We start from the raw sequence: 22,265 nt of genomic DNA on the forward strand, positions 1-22,265 counted from the left end.
ATACATTATACTGTAAGTTATTCATTAATTATTTAAATAAAAAAATCTATATTAACAATTATAGTTAGTTAAATTGAAATCCCTACCATTATTATTATTATTATTATTATTATTATTATTTTTATTTTTGTTGTTGTTCTTTAAATACATTTCTTAATTTTTTTTCTACACTTTTAACTGTACCATTGTTCCACCACAGTGTTTTTGCTGAAACTGCTGACAGTCATGAGACCTTGTTTCTGACACGAATTTCTATAAGCACTGATGTGAAGCGTATTCATGAAGCCGGCCTGACGCCGCAGACACTTCCTGAGCTGTGAAGCATAGAAATACGCCCCATCATAAACTAACAATGCATGAAAATATCACCTCCAGCTGCATATTTGCACAATTGTGAAGGATTCTGACCACTGTGGCAATAAAGTGTCAACAAGTGTGTGTGAGAGAGACGTGTGTGAGACTCTGGGAGCTGAAGCCACCTGCCTGGCCCGGAGGCGACGCTGAGCAAAGGACTTGCGCTAATCAATCACGGTGAGCGCAGCTGGGCTTGGCAGGAGTCAAGATGACTGTGGATATTGGATCTGCTCCGTATTGCCTGGGAATTTATGGAAATGGTGGACGAGGGAGCTGGCAGGTCACAGGTGTTTAGCAGGTCGAAAGGGGATGCTTGAGATCTCAGCTCTAGATCCTGGCACGTACAGCATCCTAAAAGGAAAATTATGTCGTTAAAAAAAATGAATGACTGACTATATTCTGTGGGACACAAAAGGGGAGGTTTGGTGAAAGTATAAAGAGACTGGTGGCTATCAACTTGCGGTTTTTTTTTTTTCTCTGTTTTTACATAGAGACACTATAGGAGCTTATTTCTGCCCCTGAATTATAAAAAAACTATTCTTACTTTCTCACAGTTTCACATTTATATTCCACAATTCTGACTTTAATTTTCGCAATTGTAAGTTTATATCTTGCAATTCTGACTTTCTCACAATTGCAAATTTTTATATCTCAATTCCGACTTATTTATATATATGTATATATCCCACAATTCTGACTTTATTTCTTGTAATTGTGAGATTATATCTCGTAATTCTGACTTTATTTCTTGTAATTCCAAGTTTATATTTTACAATTCTGACTTTATTTTTTTTCCAATTGCAAGTTTATATCTTGCAATTCTGACTTTAATTCTTGCAGTTGCAAATTTATATCCATCAATTCTGACTTTATTTCTCGTAATTACGAGTTTATATCTTACAATTCTGACTTTATTTCTTGTAATTGTGTTTAAATCTCACAATTCTGACTTTATTTCTTGTAATTGTGTTTAAATCTCACAATTCTGACTTTATTTCTTGTAATTGTGAGTTTATATCTCGTAATTCGGACTTTATTTCTTGTAATTCCAAGTTTATATCTTACAATTCTGACTTTATTTTTTCCAATTGCAAGTTTATATCTTGCAATTCTGACTTTAATTCTTTCAGTTGCAAATTTATATCTATCAATTCTGACTTTATTTCGCGCAATTGCGAGTTTATATCTTGCGATTCTGACTTTATTTCTCGTAATTACGAGTTTTATATCTTACAATTCTGACTTTATTTCTTGTAATTGTTTAAATCTCACAATTCTGACTTTATTTCTTGTAATTGTGTTTAAATCTCACAATTCTGACTTTATTTCATATAATTACAAGTTTATATCTTTAAATTCTGGCTTAATTATTTTCACAATTGTGAGTTTATATCTTACAATTCCAACTTTATTTCTTGTAATTGTGAGTTTGTATCTCGCAATTCTGACTTTATTTCTTGTAATAACGAGTTTATATCTTTGTCACGGATTGGCCAGGTTCATCCACCACAGTCACCCAGCGATCACAGTCACCTGATTATTAAATCACACACACCTGCACCTAATCAGCCACACCTCTATAAGAGCACACACCACGCACCTCTCATTGTCCGGGCTCATTCATACGAAGCGGACTCATTGTGCTTCTCTTCTCGAGTTCACAAACTATTACCTACCTGTTGCTACTTACCTGTTTGTGTCCTATTCCAGTCTGTGCAGATCCATTCAGCTATATCCATGGGGTGTGTGCGTCGTAAGTCAGTCACCGATCCTGGATCCATTCAGCGGTGTGTGTGTCGTAAGTCCTCAGAGGAATCACTCAGCGAATTCACCTTCTCCTCCCGTCGTTCCTGCAAAGAAACCAGATCTTCATCAAACCACGGAATCCATCTACAAACTAAACAAGACTGAGATACCCATTTGTGCATGTCATTCTCCTTCAGCTGCTCATCTGTTAAAATAAAACTGTTTAATATTCACTTACCATCTTGTCCGTCTGCTTCCGTAACAATCTTACAATTCTAACTTTATTTCTTGTAATTGTGTTTATATCTTGCAATTCTGACTTTATTTATTGTAATTGTGAGTTTATATCTCACAATTCTAACCTCATTTCTTGTAATTACGAGTTTATATCTTGTAATTCTCACTTTATTTCTAATAGTTGCAAATTTATATCCTGCAATTCCAACTTTATTTCTCGCAATTGTGAGTTTATATCTTACAGTTCTGACTTTATTTCTTGTAATTGTGAGTTTATATCTTGCAATTCTGACTTTATTTCTTGTAATTATGTTTAAATCTCGCAATTCTGACTATTTCTTGCAATTGTGAGTTTTTATCTCATAATTCTGACTTTATTTCTTGTAATTACTAGTTTATATCTTACAATTCTGACTTTATTTCTTGTAATTACGAGTTTATATCTTACAATTCTGACTTTATTTCTTGTAATTACGAGTTTATATCTTACAATTCTGACTTTATTTCTTGTAATTGTGAGTTTATATCTTGTAATTCTCACTTTATTTCTAATAGTTGCAATTTTATATCCTGCAATTCCAACTTTATTTCTCGCAATTGTGAGTTTATATCTTACAATTCTGACTTTATTTCTTGTAATTGTGAGTTTATATCTTACAATTCTGACTTTATTTCTTGTAATTGTGAGTTTATATCTTGCAATTCTGACTTTATTTTTTGTAATTATGTTTAAATCTCGCAATTCTGACTTTATTTCTTGTAATTGTGAGTTTATATCTCATAATTCTGACTTTATTTCTTGTAATTACGAGTTTATATCTTACAATTCTGACTTTATTACTTGTAATTGTGAGTTTATATCTTATAATTCTGACTTTATTTCTTGTAATTACGAGTTTATATCTTACAATTCTGACTTTATTTCTTGTAATTGTTTTTTATCTCGTAATTTTAATTTTATTTCTTGTAACTATGAGTTTATATCTTACAATTCTGACTTTATTTCTTGTAATTGTTTTTTTATCTCACAATTCTGACTTTATTTCTTGTAATTATGAGTTTATATCTTACAATTCTGACTTCATTTTTTATTCACAATTGTGAGTTTATATCTTACAATTCTGACTTTATTTCTTGTAATTGTGTTTAAATCTCGCAATTCTGACTTTATTTCTTGTAATTGTTTTTTTATCTCACAATTCTGACTTTATTTCTTGTAATTACGAGTTTATATCTTACAATTCTGACTTTATTTTTTTCACAATTGTGAGTTTATATCTTACAATTCTGACTTTATTTCTTGTAATTGTGTTTAAATCTCGCAATTCTGACTTTATTTCTTGTAATTGTGAGTTTATGTTTCGCAATTCTGACTTTATTTCTTGCAGTTGAAAATTGATTTCCCTCAATTCCAACTTTCTAATAATTACAAGTTTATATCTCACAACTGACTTTATTTTTCACAATAGTTTATATCTCACAATTCTTATTAAAATGAATTAAAATGAAGCTTATTGTACCTCAGTTAAAATGCTGACGTCAGTTTAACTCTTTAATGATTCCAAATTTCTGTTTTAATTTTATTTATTGAGTAAATATTATTATTTAAAGTAAGCAATTCTTATTTAGTGCAAAGCCTTCCCAACTTAAATTAGCTTAAAGTCAATACAACAAATATGTATATGATGAAAAAAATACTTTGCAATTAAAGCAGAAAATATACTATCCTATACTATCCTTTTTTTGAATTCCAATACAGTAATGAGAATTGTGTTGGGGAAATATTAAATTGTCATGAAAATAATGAAAGAAATAAATTTAAACACATTTTTTCTTACTTGTCTTACCACCCTGAAAGCGGAGGTCATTGTCATTTCATTGAACCTCTCCAGTCTCTTGTACCATGGTTTAATCTCTGCCAAGTGAATCAAACAGCCATTAGTTCGGTGCTTCACTTTAGTCAGAAGTTGAATGAGCTCTTTTGATAAGTCAGCAGATTTCTGGGATGAAAAGCCATGTCAAATCTTTGTCTGTTCAGCAGAAAGAGGTCGACATGAGGTAACAGACCAATCCGACTGGGTCTTGCCCGAGTCAGAGGTAGCTAGATGCTTCAGTGAATCTCCCTTCATGACTTCAACTGTCATTGTATTTTTAAAACGCTCTCACCTCATTTTAAGCCTCAAGTATGATATAAAATCCTATTTCCAAGCGAACATGCATGTAAGGTCTCTCACATATAAATTTTTAGTTTTAATCAAACCCAGCGCCATCGAATTGTCAGATAAAGAAAGGCCACAGATAATGGGATTTCGGGAGATGGTTTGCATAAATATGCCACCACGTTTCAACCCCGGCACGGATAAGAGCCGTTAATTGGAATGAGAACCAGGCCATTATCATAATATACCTTCCATCTACTCCCAACGGTTCCCGTGGGATCTGTTACGGGGGAGGTCGGTTGATATTTCACCCGGTTGCTCGCTTCCAGGCCTGCCGTATTTACAGGCATGCCAGCTTCATGTTTTGTCGCTCGTCGCATTATAATACCTGAGTAATCAAGATGTGGAGATGTGTGAAGATGCGCATGCCTGTCTGTTCTTGATAGATGTAGGGGAACCTTTGGGAATGATTGCGCACACCTAGATGCTGGAGATATGAAAAGATAACACATAGCCCGGACAAAATAAACAGCTCTGAGTTTTATTGATGTGGGGTAAAAAAAAAAAAAAAAGAAAGAAGAAAAACCGCATCTACATGCAGCTAAACAGAAAGAAATCAGCATTCACACGTCAGAAGAACAACTCCCTGATTAGAGATTCAGCTCACCAACAGATGTACGCATGATTACGTGCAACTCAGTGCTGGGATGCATCATCATTTCATAAATACATGACCGTGAATTTATGAAAATGCTTCCTAAATGCTTGTTTGATAGTGATACAGTTGAATTTCGATTGCATATTTTTGTTTGTCATTTGATAGTGTTGCTTATTTGATCACCTGTCGTTATGCAGTTTGATAATAGTATAGAAAAAGACTGGCCTTGTCATCTGTTAATGCTCAAAATGATCTGCAATATTTTATTTTTTATTTATTTATTTATTTATTTATTTTTTTTGTGAATGGTGGCATATTAAACAATGAATTCAGCAAATTCTCTCTTCAAGCTTGTTTAATTAAATCTGCATATTGACATACCCAAGTATGAAATTTCAGCAATTAGTATTCTTATTAAAATATCAAATGCAGAACAAACAGAGCTATAAAATGAATAAAAAATAACCAGAAAGTGGCTGTATAAAGTGTTCATTTTGGCTCCCTTTCAGATCCTTGTTTGGAATTTGTGACCCTAGACCACAAAACCAGTCATAAGGGTACATTTTTTGAAACGGACACTCATATATCTGAAAGATGAATAAATAAATTTCCAATTGATGTATGGTTTGTTATGATAGATCAATATTTGGCTGAGATACAACTATTTGAATATCTGAAGGGATCAAAGTCAAAGTATTGAGAAAATTGCCTTTAAAGTTGTCCAAATGAAGTTCTGAGCAATGCATATTACTAATCAAAAATAAAGAGTTAGTAGAAAATTGACAAAATATTTTCATCGAACATGATCTTTACTTAATATCCTAATGATTTTTGGCATAAAAGAAAAATAGATCATTTTGACCCATACAATGTATTTTTGACAATTGCTACAAATATACCTGTGCTACTTAAGACTGGTTTTGTGGTCCAGAGTCACTTTTTTTTTAAACTAAATTTTAAATTTTATTTATTTATTGTGTTTAAATCTCGCAATTCTGACTTTATTTCTTGTAATTGTGTTTTTATCTCACAATTCTGACTTTATTTCTTGTAATTATGTTTAAATATCGCAATTCTGACTTTATTACTTGTAATTGTGAGTTTATATCTCATAATTCTGACTTTATTTCTTGTAATTACGAGTTTATATCTTACAATTCTGACTTTATTTCTTGTAATTGTTTTTTTATCTCACAATTCTCACTTTATTTCTTGTAATTATGAGTTTATATCTTACAATTCTGACTTCATTTTTTATTCACAATTGTGAGTTTATATCTTCCAATTCTGACTTTATTTCTTGTAATTGTGTTTAAATCTCGCAATTCTGACTTTATTTCTTGTAATTGTTTTTTTTTTATCTCACAATTCTTACTTTATTTCTTGCAGTTGAAAATTTATTTCCCTCAATTCCAACTTTCTAACAATTACAAGTTTATATCTCACAACTGACTTTATTTTTCACAATAGTTTATATCTCACAATTATTATTAAAATGAATTAAAATGAAGCTTATTGTACCTCAGTTAAAATGCTGACGTCAGTTTAACTCTTTAATGATTCCAAATTTCTGTTTTAATTTTATTGAGTAAATATTATTATTTAAAGTAAGCAATTCTTATTTAGTGCAAAGCCTTCCCAACTTAAATCAGCTTAAAGTCAATACAACAAATATGTATATGATGAAAAAAATACTTTGCAATTAAAGCAGAAAATATACTATCCTATACTATCCTTTTTTTTTTTTTTTTTTTTGAATTCCAATACTCCCTTTCAGATCCTTCTTTGGAATTTGTGACCCTAGACCACAAAACCAGTCCTAAGGGTACATTTTTTTGAAACGGACACTCATATATCTGAAAGATGAATAAATAAATTTCCAATTGATGTATGGTTTGTTATGACAGAACAATATTTGGCTGAGATACAACTATTTGAATATCTGAAGGGATCAAAGTCAAAGTATTGAGAAAATTGCCTTTAAAGTTGTCCAAATGAAGTTCTGAGCAATGCATATTACTAATCAAAAATAAAGAGTTTATATATTTATGGTAGAAAATTGACAAAATATTTTCATCGAACATGATCTTTACTTAATATCCTAATGATTTTTGGCATAAAAGAAAAATAGATCATTTTGACCCATACAATGTATTTTTGACGATTGCTACAAATATACCTGTGCTACTTAAGACAGGTTTTGTGGTCCAGAGTCATTTTTTTTAACTAAATTTTTAATTTTATTTATTTATTTATTTATTTATTTTTTTTAATTCAAGTAACTTATATACTTCCAACATATCATGCTGGGCTTTCTTTGCATAAATATGAACAGTAGGATTGTAGGATTGACAAGCCTTGCTTCTGTTTGCCCATAGAGGGCATCTTCGGAGTGATTGATCTCTTTTTCATAAATAGTCTCCCGTTCTTTTTATTTATTTATTTATTTATTTATTTATTTATTATGGTTTGTGTTGTTATGGTTTCTGAATCCTGACAGATGTCCAGCTCAGGAAATGAATGAAATAATTCATCAAGGGAGACAGCTGGACCAGTCAAACATTGATTCCTCACAATACACCCATCTAAACTCAGGGAATACTGGAAGATACTAAAATAGAGAAATCACAAAACATCTGTCACTGAACATTTGAACAGGTTCTCCAGGAAGAGACATTATTTTCAGTGGAAAACAGTACAAGTATATTCTGTTTGTGTTTCTCTCTGTAAACTCAGTTACAAGAGATTAAAAAAATATAATTGAGGAAAAAAAAGAGCAGGAATTGTGAAACAAAATGTCAAAAAAAAAAAAAAAATTGCGTAGGGAAAAAGTCAGAATTATCTGTTTATATGAAACATTTTCACTAATGAGAAAAATATTTATTTGTTTATACCACAGGAAAAAAAAAAAAAAAATTCAGAATTGTGTGGGGAAAAAGTCAGAATTCTGTTCATATGGAAAATTTTTACCACAGAAAATAAATAAATAAATCTCATAGTAAATTAAAAAAAAGTTAAAAAAAAAAAAAAAAAAATTAAAAAACCTGTCAGAACTGTGAAATAAAATATCACAATTAAATTTTTCATATTAAATTACCATTATATTATATTACTACAATTAAAATATGTATTTATTTTAATTTAATTTAATTACCTCAAAAACTCAGAACTGTGTGGGGAAAAAAGTCAGAATTCTTTGTTGGAACATATTCACCACAGGAAATAAGTAAATAAATAAATAAATAAATAAATAAATAAATAAATAAATAAATTTTAATCTCGCAATATTAAATAAATAAATAAGATTTCTCTCACACAAATCTGAGTTTGAAAAAAAAAGTCAGAATTGTGAAATAAAATGTCACAATAAAATGTTTACTATTATATTACTACAATTAAACTATTTATCAATTTAATTTAATTTAATTTATCTACCTCAAAACCTCAGAATTGTGTGGGGAAAAAAGTCAGAATTCTATATTAAAAGTGAACTATTTATGTATAGCAGAAAAAATGGAAAAAGTCAGAATTCAGTGTTTATATTTTTGTAACAGAAAATAAAGAAATAAACTAAGTCTTTTTTCTCTCAAACAAATCTGAGTTTATATCAATTTTGAGGGGGAAAATGAGAAAAAAGTTTAAATCGTGAAATAAAATGTCACAGTTAACTTATTAACACAAGAAACTATTTATTTACCATTTTATTTTGTTTATATATAACATTATCACATAAATCAGTTAATAAGGTAGATAGATACTAGCACTAAATTTAACAAATTCTGTGATTTTTGTGGTATTGGCTGCTGTCTCACTCAAAAACTGTTTGTCTGTTTGCAGCATTCAGTATGATAATATAAGCATTTTGAAAAAAAAAAAAAAAGCTAAAATGTCAAAATTACCATTACAATAACAGCTAATCTCCTTTCATTACTGAGCAATTGCTAGCTTTATCTCTTTCTACTTCCTGTTAACGTATAATTATATTAATGTGTACTTACTAAATTGTAAAACGCAATATTTTTTGGAAGCTTTGATCATGACTGTTATAAAAATGAAACATCTCTGCTCTCTGTAGCTGGAAACAGCCATCTGACCAGACTGTAACTACCGGCTTGGGAGCAAGAACTTGCTAGATTCATATACTGGCTGCAGTGAGCTACATATGGTGAAGTGGCGACAGCTCAACACATTGCCCTCACAATGTCTTTACAGTGTTTATCATTAAAACTAAACTATTCCTCCTCCATAGATGTTGCAAAAAGGTTGGCGGAACTGTGAAAAGATTCAGCGATCTAGCAGCAACAAGCACACATTCAGATGCATTGTGGGATTGATTGCGTAAATGAGACGTTTCTAGGAGCTTAGTGCACTGTAAGGCGGCGCCTTACTGTTTTAATCTTTTAAAGTCAATTTAAATTGCTGTTTGCAATTCATTTTACTTTCATAATGAGACAAGTTTGGATATTTAAAGGGACAGTTCACCCAAAAATGATTTACTCACCCTCACGCAATCCTAGGTGTACTGTATATGACTTTCTTCTTTTAAACTACCCTGCTGAAAAAAAAAAAAAGGGTGGTTGGCTGGTTGGCTGGTTTTAGCTGGTCAACAGGCTGGTTTCTGAGGGGTTTCGGCCACTTTTCCAGCCTGCCCAAGCTGGTCAGGCTGGTCTTAGCTGGTCAGGCTGGGAGACCATCAGCTAAAACCAGCCTGACCAAGCTGGGAGACCAGCTAAAACCAGCTACTTTCAGCTTAAACCAGCTAAGACCAGTAGCTGTTTTTTTTTCCAGCAGGGTAATACAATAGGAGTTGTATTAAAAAATGTCCTGGCTCTTCCAAACTAATTATAGTCTTGCGAAAACCAAGTTTTGTTTACACCCTGGTGAAAAAACAGCTAAAACCAGCCTAGGCTGGTCAATCAGGCTGGTTTTAGCTGGTCATAGCTGGTCAACAGGTTGCTTTTAGAAGCGTTTTTGGCCACGTTTTGGCCTGGCCAAGCTGGTCAGGCTAGTCTTAGCTGGTCAGGCTGAGAGACCATCAGCTAAAAGCAGCCTGACCAGGCTGGGAGACCAGCTACTTCCATCTTAAACCAGCTAAGACCAGCCAACAAGCCTAGGCTGGTTGTAGCTGTTTTTTTCAGCAGGGTGATACAATAGTTGTATTAAAAAATGTCCTGGTTCTTCTAAACTAATAATAGTCTTGTGAGAACCAAGTTTTGTTTACACCCTGGTGAAAAAACAACAACTAAAACCAGCCTAGGCTGGTTGGCTGGTCAACCAGGCTGGTTTTAGAGGGGTTTTGGCCACTTTTCCAGCCTAGCCAAGCTGGTCAGGCTAGTCTTAGCTGGTAAGGCTGAGAGACCATCAGCTAAAACCAGCCTGACCAGGCTGGGAGACCAGCTAAAACCAGCTAAGACCAGTAGCTGTTTTTTCAGCAGGGTAATACAATAGGAGTTGTATTAAAAAATGTCCTGGCTCGTCCAAACTAATAATATTCTTGTGAGAACCAAGTTCTGTTTAGACCCTGCTGAAAAAAAAAAACAGCTAAAACCAGCCTAGGCTGGTCAGCAGGCTGGTTTTCGAGGGGTTTTGGCCACTTTTCCAGCCTAGGCTGGTTTTAGCTGTTTTTTTCAGCAGGGCAGCAAAGGAAAACCAGTCTCCTCTTGGTGTATATCGACAATCCCCCAACATTTTTCTTTACAAATCCTTGTTTTGCACTTTTATTTCATGAAACAGAAACAAGACAACAAGGTTCTCTCTTGTAATGTGGCCTTGTAACAGTTAGCTCGCCATTATATGTGATTGAACTACTTGAACTAGCCTTAATAACATTAGTCCCGTGGTGACTTCATCATTTACATCTTAAGTGTCTCAGCAGACACTTAAAGTGACTTACATGAAGTGCACTAATCAGGTGAATGTCAATTACCATGATAGACTATTGAGAGTCCATGTCACATGCTCAATGTGGGCCTCAAAAACCTGTGTTTTCATCTGAATGTTCGAAAAAGTCGTCAACACATTTTCGGATATCATTCATGCCAATAAAATAATGATTTAGAATGATTTATGCCTTAAAATCGAATACCTATGTGCAATAAAGATTACTAATAACATTTGCAAGTAGTTTCTTAGAGGGTCCGTGCACTTAGAAGCTGATTAGCACTTTATGGAGTTAAATATGCAATAAAATTATTCATTGATTTTAGCTGCCAATTATAACGCATTGATTTTGTAATTTGGTAGTTTCATCTTGGTTTGCCAAAGCTGCAAAACTTGTTCAAGAATCCACTTATATACTTGTAATAAAAAAACATGATGGAAAGTGCTTTGAATACCGTTTTAAATAAATATGAGAATAGGAGTGGAGTACATGGCGGTGAAGAATTATTCCTCTGTTTCTCGGAGACCATGAGGGATTAGACTCACATATTAAAAATGTCACACCACTGTAAATCTTGGCTTTATTGTACCAGGCTACATGATGTGTATATGAGCGTGCCTATGTAATATATATTTTTTACTGCTTCAATGAGCTTTGCAAATACAGGGATAATCTGAGTGGGAACAGAAAACACAATGTAGTTGTTTAATCAAAGTTGAGGAATCAACATTTTATCTCAATAGTCCACTTTAGACAGTCTACTAACTATACATTTGCAACTACATGTCAACTAACTTTAATTAGAGTATTAGTAAACTGTTAGGTTAGGATTAGTAGAATAAGAGTTCATTGACATTTACTTGTAAAGTCACTTTTTAGTTTGGGAACCAATTCTCACGATTAATTATTAAAGGGATAGTTCACCCAAAAATGAAAAGTCTGTCAATAATTACTCACTCTTATGTCGTTCCAAACCCGTAAGACCTTCATTCATCTTCGGAACACAAATTAAGATATTTTCGATGAAATCCGGCATCTTTCTGATCTTGCATAGACAGCAACGCAACTGATATGTTCAAGGCCTTGAAAGATAAATACATCGATAAAATACTCCATGTGACATCAGTGCTTAAACTGTAATGTTATGAAGCTGCAAGAATACCTTTTGTGCACAAAGAAAACAAAAATAATGATTTCATTCAACAATTTCTTCTCTTGCGTCTCAGTAAACAGTGGAATATGGATACAAGGCAGTAACTCTGTAATTTAAGTTACTTCAGTTAAAAAATTACTTTTGAGGGAACAGCGGAAGCACCAAGGCCATGTTGTGCCTGACCAATTACAGTTTGAAGCCAGAACATCTGTGGCACTTAACCAGTAATGTGTCCTTGCAAGTTAACTCTCTTCATTTTTTTCAAAGGACACTGTTACAAGAAAAGAAGTAACTCAAGTCCACCATATGCGACTGTGCTACTCAGTTTCCAAAGCGTAAACAGATCTGCATATTGAAAAACATGTCACATTACTAGAGAATAATTTTAACAACAATTAGCAAAAATGCCACTACTAAATGATACATTAACTCACAGAGTGATTGAAAGATCAGGGAAATCTAAGAAGTTGTTCATTGAAAGAACGCATTTTATAGCAATTAAACAAGTTGACCTTGACAGATCCCGCCAAGTAGTTTCTTTATGGTGAAGTTGTAGTTGAATGATGATTCACATTTTTTTTTCCTGTTCTGGAAAAAACGCTAGCAACATCAACTACAGGGGAACATGTATTACATTTGAAGCTTGGCCTTGGAGGCAAGAAATGCTTGAGGATGTGCAAGACTCAAGCTGTCAAAGCTGTGAATTAAATCAAGTCTTGACCAAAGGATCCACATCTGTTCCACGTGTAATAAAGCGGACAGTGAACATGTGCCATGCTTGTTACATTACGATGTCAGATGGTTGTCATGGGGGATGTTTTTAATTTCATAAACAACACTCCAAGGTACAGATGTTTTTCTGTGTGTGCAGGTGCCACCCTTGGCAGGTCTGTTTGTAATCCAGCAGACAAAATTAGCCTAGTTGGTTGATAAAATTTCACAATCTCATTACAGGAGTCTCTCTCTGATCAAATTATGGCTGTGAAGAAGAAACTTTTTGTCACTGATGTCAAGGTCTTAAATCAGGAGATTAAAGACATTCAGGCACCTCTTGTTGTTAAAGGAAATTCAAGACTTCAAGTACTTTCTACTAGAGGCCAACCCAAGGGAAACCCAGATATCTGTATCATGATGTAAAACGAAATACCTAAAGATCTTGTGTTCACCAGGAGAAGATCGAAGAGTTGTATGGTTCCTTTTACCAACCTTTGTGAGGTTATTGTACTCCCACTGCAGCCAAGACAGCAGATCTGATGTTGAACCAGATGTTTGTGAGACTCTCTGACCTATTCCTTGACATTGCACAGCTTTGCTTGGCTGAACAATTTCCAGACTCTTCCACTGAAATGCAAGGGTGCCTAACCCTTACTTGAAGTGGCACCTTCTACTTGTTTGAGGATTTTTTTTTATAGAAAGAGCACATTAAGATGGTCTGCAAGGAAAAGAGGTTCACCTGAAGATCAGCGATCACAATACAATCAATGTTTAATCGAGTGACCTTCAGAGATTTCAGAGTGTTTAGTCCTTCCCATCAGAGAGCAACTAGACTGGGCTGAGGAGATTGAGATCTCTTGTAGATGTTGCAACTATAGTAGTAGTTAGACTTTTTCTTTCTTCAGGTATTATGGACTGACTTGGACTGGGCCTACTGTCAGTTGTCATCAATTTACTGAAGAACCATATTGATTTCCACCACTTGCTTCCATGAAGGTCACTAAAGAATTGATGATCTAGATACCTTTGTGGCCTTGTCAAAAGGTGTTCCTTTTGCAATTTTAATGGTAAAGTAACAGCTTCCATGAATCTCACATGGCCATACTGAATTATATTAAATATAACTTTAATAACTTTGATTTTTGGAAAATTACAAAGACTCACCCGTACCATACAATTTACTGCAGTTTTCAGCTGAAATGAACACTAGTGGTATTATAACTTTAACCATTTTTATTCCTGCTCACACAGATTATCATTACAGAGGTAGATTATCAATTAATAAAGGCTTATTTTTGCATGACTCCCTGCAAAATGCTGTTATGCCCTCAAACAGCCTACATTTTGATATTTGCATCATACAGAGAGCTCCATATATACAGCTATTCTAGTATAGTAAACTTGCTCATTAGCGCACCCGGTAAGCAAATTCCTGTGTTCATACTACCAATTAAATTTAGGGGTGGGTGTACATAGTAGGTTGTTTTTAAATGTGATAGAGCATTAACCTTTTAGTGCCACTTCATTACCAAACTTTAAGGATATGTACAACAACCATTGTAATAAAATGTTGCTAGATTCACATTCATTCAGATAAAACCAGACATGCTTTTTGTCACACCTTGTCACTGTTTAGATTCTGTTTGCACTGTTTAGTTTGTTTGTTGTCATGGTTTCTGATTTGAGTTTGTCATTATGTTCAGCTATGTCAAATTAATTGTCCTTGTTTGGTCTGTGTATTTAAGTTCCAGTCTGGTATTGCATGCTATTGTGAATGTCAACATATGTATGTCACCAACCTTCCTTTAAATGGATTTACCTTTATTGTGTAAAATAATGAAAGACTGTTAAGTCTTCGTCATTATCTTCACATACGTTCATCGACACAGAAAAATAAAAAGTCTGTAAAAAGTTACAGAATACCAGACCACTACAAAAGAAACAGGGATATCGTGGACGAGTACCCGACCCAGAGCGCAGCTAAGAGTCATCCCGCTGTTTAGAGCATCAGCCAGTGCCTGCCACGACCAATAAGCAATCTCCAAGAGGAGTGTCAGAGATGAGGATCGCCCCAGAGCCTAATTTGTCATCTAACTAGGTGCGAGAGCCGGCAACAATTACACGCAAAGTGGATAAGACAGTGGAGGACAAGAGCGTGAAGGAAAGCCCCGCCAACTGTTCCACCGCTAAGGGTAAACTGAGACAGGACTCTGGAGATTTAATACACCATTCCTGAAACCCCAGACTGCTCACCTGAGCCTTCTGCCATCTTCTGTCTCGCTGTCAATGCATCCTGCCAGTCCCTCAGTTCATCCTCAGCTTTCCATCTGTGGACTGGAGTCGCTGCAGGTCTGTCAAGCTCCAGCTCCATCGAAGTCGGAGGATCCCCAGTCTCTGCCTCTAACCTCTGAAACCTGGGCTCCAATTTATCTGCCTTGGCCTTCCGGATCCTCTTTGTTACCCTAGCTCTGCGGCTTTCCATCTCCACCCTGGGCTCCTCTCTCACCTGCTCTGACTTTATCAGTCGGCCTCCTGGAATCGTCAACCCTTTCTCCAACTTGTCTTCCCCCTCCATCGGCTCCACCATGGGCCATCTTCTTGGCTGTGCTCTGGAGTGTCTCTAATCTCTTGCTCCGGGATCCTCCCTGGCTTCTCCCTCTGTCTATTACACTCTGGCTCATTCTTCCATCTGTTCCTCCCTGGCTTCACCCTCCATCATTACCACCCTGGACTCTGTTTGTTATCCTCCTCCAGGACATCTGGCCACCTCCAGAACCTCCTCCTGCCTGTCTGTGCCATCCCTCCACCATCTCCTGTCCCTTCCTTCTCCTCAGCGTGAGGTTGCACCTTCCGGGAGGGGTGTGATCTGTCACACGTTGTCACTGTTTTGATTCTGTTTTTTTTTTTTTTTTTTTTGCCATTTTCACTGTTTAGTTTGTTTGTTGTCATGGTTTCTGTATTTGTCTGGTACTGCTTACCTTCGTTTATGTGGTTTATGTATATACCTTTATTGTTTGGATTATTAAGACTGTCAAACCTTTATCTTTATCTTTATCTTCATCTTCGTGTACGCTCATCAACACAGCAAAAATATGACTCTTTTAGCGCCACTCACTGGACATTTGAAATATTGCGAAATGTGCAAGAAGCAACGTAATGTAATTTTTACAGAAATAATGCCACAACACAATAATGCAACAATTATTGGTCAAATAGGCTTTGAATGGATTAGTCAAAAATTAAATATGGACTAAAACAACAAAGCTTTATAAACCGGATGCATGTTCCTTTGTTGTACGTTGGTCTTAGAGGTGGTATGGTGAGCACCTAAGGGCTAAGGCTGTGATAGCTAGTTGGAATAGATCAACATAGGCTTCAGTCTATAAATTCCTGTGCTGTGATCAATATTGCTTGTGATGTTTTCTCTGTATGCAGCAACACAAACACCAACACTTTCCTAGCACTTAGCCGTTTAGTGCACTCTCTGCACAGATGGGCACCTTTATTGCACAATTAAATCTATACCCATCAATGAGACATTTACATTAAAAAGATACAGTTTTCAAAGTGATAATTGCTGATTGTTTTCAACATATCTTTTTTCCCTCCTCCCCAGTCCTCCCTTCGACCCTCAGAACAGCTGGATCTGTAAAAGGACCGCAGGGAAGCCTTCAGTTCTTGGCATCGACATGGAATCTGAAATAAAACCTGCTTAGACAAAGACATCAAATGTACATTTAGATGGTCTTAATGGTGGTTCAAAGAAGTCTGCGTCGATTAATGGTTGGATTGAAAACATGGCTGGTTTTTATTATATGTGCTGGGGGTGATGTCAAGGTTTTATACTCTCGAACAGACGCTTTGTAGACCAGGCGGTGTCTCTTTGTATAGGGCTCTATGGACACGCCAGATGGGTTATGTGGCTCGCTGCCGCAGATACAGCCTTCCTGTTTATAGTAAAAGTCCTCCGTGGCATTGCTTGTAAAAGCGTAGAAGGTGGAATTATTCAAACAGTTTCATCCTCTAAGGCTGCTCACTGCTTGACTTATTATTCTACAAAAGACATGAAAAAAGTTTCCTTTAAAGCTGCTGTAAGCAGTTTTTTCAATAAAATGAATAAAATGATCCTACTACCTGATAGATAGCACAGAGTTAGCTGTCCTGAGAAATAACACTTTAGTTGGTGACAATCCTAGAGCCTGTAAACTGCAGAAAAGAATCTAGGCATGGCCTACATGTTAGCCAATCAGAAAACTTGGAAAACATGAAAACTTGGAGATAACTCTCTGCCAATATTGTGAGTTTGTCATTTGAACAATCAAGAGGGCTGTGTCTGAAAACATACCTAAATAGATACTTGTTTTAAATGATTATTTTGTGACTATCTACAGTACATTCCATATAGTTTGAATGTGTTTAGAATGAATGTACTGGATTATCATGTTGTAATTGTCATGTGACCTACAGCATCAGTTGGGTTGCTCCTGCTCACAACTCGCCCAGCTGGCACACAACGTCATAAGTTGATATTTGGTTAAATTTGTGGTTAATTTTATGCCCAATACTGACGTTAGCTGACATAGATTTTTTTGTTGTTTTTAGGTTGTGCAACCGAAATCCAACATTAAGTCAACGTCAAATAATGATGTCAACATGATTTTCTCAACCAAAATACAAAGTCTGTCCGACGTTGGGGTCCAATGACAACCTGATGCTATATTGACATTTGGTGCCTGCTGGGCGTCTCCTCTGGCCTCATGGGATGGTAAAGTGTCCATTGCCAGTACTTTACACCTACTGTTTATAATTTCTGTAAATTCAGACTTTTTTCCCACCTACCAAATAATCGGAAAGTATACAATGGCGAATATATAATATAGCCAACCTCTAAGGTTTGCTTTGTAAGCTAAATGTAGAGGTCCTCTCCTAGTAGATGATGTTACTAAACTTTTTTCCAATGACTGCCCTTTTTCTCCTTTTTTCAGTTTTTTTTTTTTTTTTTTTCAGGTATTATAGACTAACTTGGACTGGGCCTACTGTCGGTTGTCATCAACTTACTGAAGCACCATATCGATTTCCAACACTTGCTTCCATGAATGTCACTAAAGACTTAAATCGATGACCTAGACCTTTGTGGGGTTTTGAAAAGGTGTTCCTCTTGCAATTTTAATGGTAAAGTAACAGCTTCCATGAATCCCTCATAGGATACTGAATTATATTAAATATAATAACAATGATTTTGCCTAAAAAGGTCAGAACATTTTTATTCCTGCTCACATAAATTATGATTACAGAGGTGGTTTTTTATTTTTGCAAAAGTTATGACCTCAAAACACTGATATTTTGATGTTTGCATCACACAATGTGCTCCATATATATGGCTTTTCTAATGTAGTAAACTTGCTCATTAGCGCACCCGGTAAGCAAATTCTCACGTATGCTTTTGTTATTACTATCAGTACGGTTTACGGTAGAGTTTAGCATAGGTGGTACATTGTTTTAAAACATGATAGAGCATTAACTTTTGAGTGCCACCCACAGGACATTTAATTTTCCGAACTCTCAGGATACGTATGTTGTCTTAAGAAATAATACTTGTGTTGGTGACAATCCTAGAGATTGTAAACACCACAGGAATTAAGTATGTTTTTATTTATAGATAAAACTACTGGGGGTCAAAAATAGCTCCTGCTTTAGAATGGGGATATACGGAAAACACTGGTTCCCGCTATTTTAAAAAGCCATGTAAATGCACAGTTTACATACATACTCTATAAACTAATTGAACATTGAAAATGGTGACAAATGGACCAACGCCAAAATCCAGGCACTACTTCATCCTCCAGTTGTTGACATTGTCGCTGGCACTGTTGCTTACATTTCTTCAGAGTTACTACTGCCGGTGTGAATGCAACCAGGAAAACATATTCCTATAACTGCCTGGTGTGAAATACTGTTTTTACCAGTTTTAATACCAGTCTTATCTTTCACCAGCGGCTAATTGTTTAGAGACTCTCAATAACTAGAAATAGACTTGGGAATACTAACAAATGGATTCCTTTATGTATTACAACTCCTTGAGTATAACAGTTAATCCCACAGACTTTAATGAAATGAATTTTAATTTGGTAAAAGCGCACTTAACACTGAAGGATTTCATTTCCATCTGATGAAATCTCTGTTAGAGTCAGAATGCCAAAACGTCCATCTGAAAGTCAAAGACTATTAGATCCACGGGACAGAACGTCAAATCATTTTCTTCCATTTTTAAAATTGGCCACATTTTCATGCAGTTAAATACTTAAATGCTCCATTACGCCACTAGGATCTTCAAGATAATGATCTTCTGTAACAAAGCCCATCTTTTTAAATAGGCGCTGATAATTACAGAGGGTGCTATAGTGACTACTGTCACAATTACATTTGCTAATGAGATAACAGCAGATGTTGGAAACAATGCAGAAAAACAGCTGTGCACTAACTGACCCAAAACTGAGGGCTGGGGAGACGAGTGACAACACAAAAATAGACATGTCAGGCAATTACGAGCGTATACATTATGCAGTATGCCGTTTTGGTTCACTGAAGTACAGCCAACATAATTTACTTGAAATTCCTAACAACAAGTGTATTGCAATCGTTCATAATAAACACAAAATGCCAAATCGATGAATGTTTGGTATCCAAGAGGAACAACTTGAGCTCTATAGGAAATCTCTTCAAGTGAAAGACTTTTCCATCAATTTAAACAGATATTGGCTCAAGGCCTGTAGTACCAAACACCCCTACATATTCCTTAAGACTTGTATGGCTTAATATAACGTAAGTTATGTCTCTTACTGAAATAAGTAGTAGAAAACCCATGAAGGATTAACGCTATTTGCAAAGCCCACATAATTTGATGCATATTTTAGACTATGAGGGACGCCATTGTTTTTATGACGTGAAATGGTTGCACTCGGTGAGCTACTTCAACTACCTGTTGCTATTTTTACTTAACATAACTCGAAATACACAACTTGTGAAGTAAAATACCGATACAATGCCACATTGTGCAGCTTTTTAGTTGAAGGGCAACAAGAGAAGCGATGTAAGTCTTTGCTGCTTTCCTAACGATAAGAAGAGGAAAAAAGAATGGGAAGATCCCTGTGGATGAATAAAACGTCCTACTTTAGCCCTGATGCCTTTGAGGCTTTTAGTCAATCACAGCTACTGAAAAACAAATGGCAGACACAAGAAACGCTAGATGCCATCCTGACAGGATATAATCATGCCAATGCTTCTTTTGATGCCACAGCCACTAAAAGAGTTTCTTAACATTGATTTCACTCGATATCCGGGGGCATTTAGACTGGAAAAAAAATCAATGGTACGGAATTTGGTTTAAGCCTACACCTATATCCATTGCCACCTGTAGACTGTAGCTGGTCATCGTATCAGTATTTTATTTTGTGAGTGGTGTTGTGGTAAATATAGCAATAGGTAGCTCACAAAGTGCCACCATTTCACAGCATAGTCCAAAATATGTATAAACTGATGTGAAAGTAGACCTTTTGTGGGTTTTCTACTACATATTTCACTAAGAGACATAATTTATATTATATTAAAGGGTTAGTTCACTTCCAGAACAAAAATGTACAGATAATGTATTCACCCCCTTCAGGATTTCTCTCCATATAATGGATATGTATGGTGCCCCCAAGTTTGAACTTCCAAAATACAGTTTAAATGCCGCTTCAAAGGGGTCTAAATATCCTAGCCGAGGAAGAAGGGTCTTATCTAGCGAAACAATTGGTTATTTTCAAAACAAACTGATAGTTTATATACTTTTTAACCCCTAATGCTTGTCTTGTCTCGTCTCTGTGAGATCTGGGTCAATACAGTTAGGGTATGTCGAAAAACTCCCATCTCGTTTTCGTCCCCAACTTCAAAATCGTCCTACACCGCTGCATAAGTACAGACACAGTGTTTACAAAGTGAACAATAAGAGAAGATCAAATGCCCTTTTAAAAAAAGGTAAAACAGCGTTGTAGGATGATTTCGAAGTTGAAGGCAAAAACGAGATGGGAGTTCCCTTCCAGGAACTTACGCTGCATAGAAACGCTTTGGGAACGCCTCCAGCGTGACCACGCTCTGAAGCACGTGTACAATCAGTCCGAAGGAATCGCGAGACGTCACGTACGTGATGACGTCACCGACCAGGAAGCTTAAAAGCACGTACGGTGAGAGCAGCACCAGCTTTCTGCCATTCAGCAAGCGCTCTGTGTTTGTCTCTCTGCTTTTTCGTACCAGTTTGCACAAATTTTATTTGAGAGAGATTGTTTGTCTGTCCAAGTATGTCTAAGAAGGGTGAAACTTATAAGCAGCAACAGCACAGATCGTGTGTTCCTCCTTGCCCCCGTTTCATCACGGGTGAGGACACACACAATCTGTGACACCGAGGTGTCGAGGTCCTGGGGAAAACCGTATTCCTCGCGGCTCTACAGCCCTTCTGCTGCACACTATTCCAATGTAGTGAGGCTGTTAGAGCATGCGTATACGGCGATGCCCCGGGTTGAGCAGACGCTTGCGGGCTATCTCTCCCCCGAGGCGGCATCGTCATTGAAGGCTCCAGCGCTGCCCTCCAGAGCTCTGAAAACCACCTCAGCTCTGGTGGGCAAAGGGTATGCGGCGGCGGGTCAGGCTGGTGCGTGTCTGCACACCATGGCGGTGTTACAGGCGTACCAAGCCGACCTGCTTAAGGAGTTGGATTCAGGTGAAGGGGCTCAGCCTGACGATCTGGCTGAGCTCCGGAGGACCGCTGATTTGTCTCTCTGCGCCACCAAAGAGACCGCCCGTGCTATTGGCAGGTCAATAGCAGCAATGGTGGCCGCGGAGAGGCATTTGTGGTTGACCTTGTCCAGTATTAAGGAAAAGGACAAGGTCTTCCTCATGGACGCCCCGCTCGTGTCTTCGGGCCTGTTCGGCGACGCAGTCGATTCTGTCGTCGACAGGCACCAGGAGGCACGTCGTCAAGCGGCGGCGTTCCAGCGGTTCCTCCCCCGCCGTACTCCAACTCCAGGGGCTGCAACCTCACAGCAGCCCCAGCCGCATACCAGCCCCTCGTACCGGGAGGCTCAGAAACAGTGCGTCGCTCTAAGCCGGGCTCTTCTAAGCCCAAGACAGATCTGAGGGTCGTCTTGCAGGCTAAGAAGGGCTCGGCTAAACGGCCCTGACGGGTATGTAGGGCCATTGGGGACAGTCCCCTCCGGGGAAGAGCGGATAACACCTCATCATACGGTGCCCGTCTCTCCTCGGTGTCCCCAGGGGTTTGTCTTGCCAACCCTGCCACCTATGGTGCTTCAGGGCGCAGCAGATCCCAGC

Source organism: Garra rufa, chromosome 24, assembly GCF_049309525.1.
Source record: "Garra rufa chromosome 24, GarRuf1.0, whole genome shotgun sequence".
In the NCBI taxonomy this organism is placed as follows: Eukaryota; Metazoa; Chordata; class Actinopteri; order Cypriniformes; family Cyprinidae; genus Garra; species Garra rufa.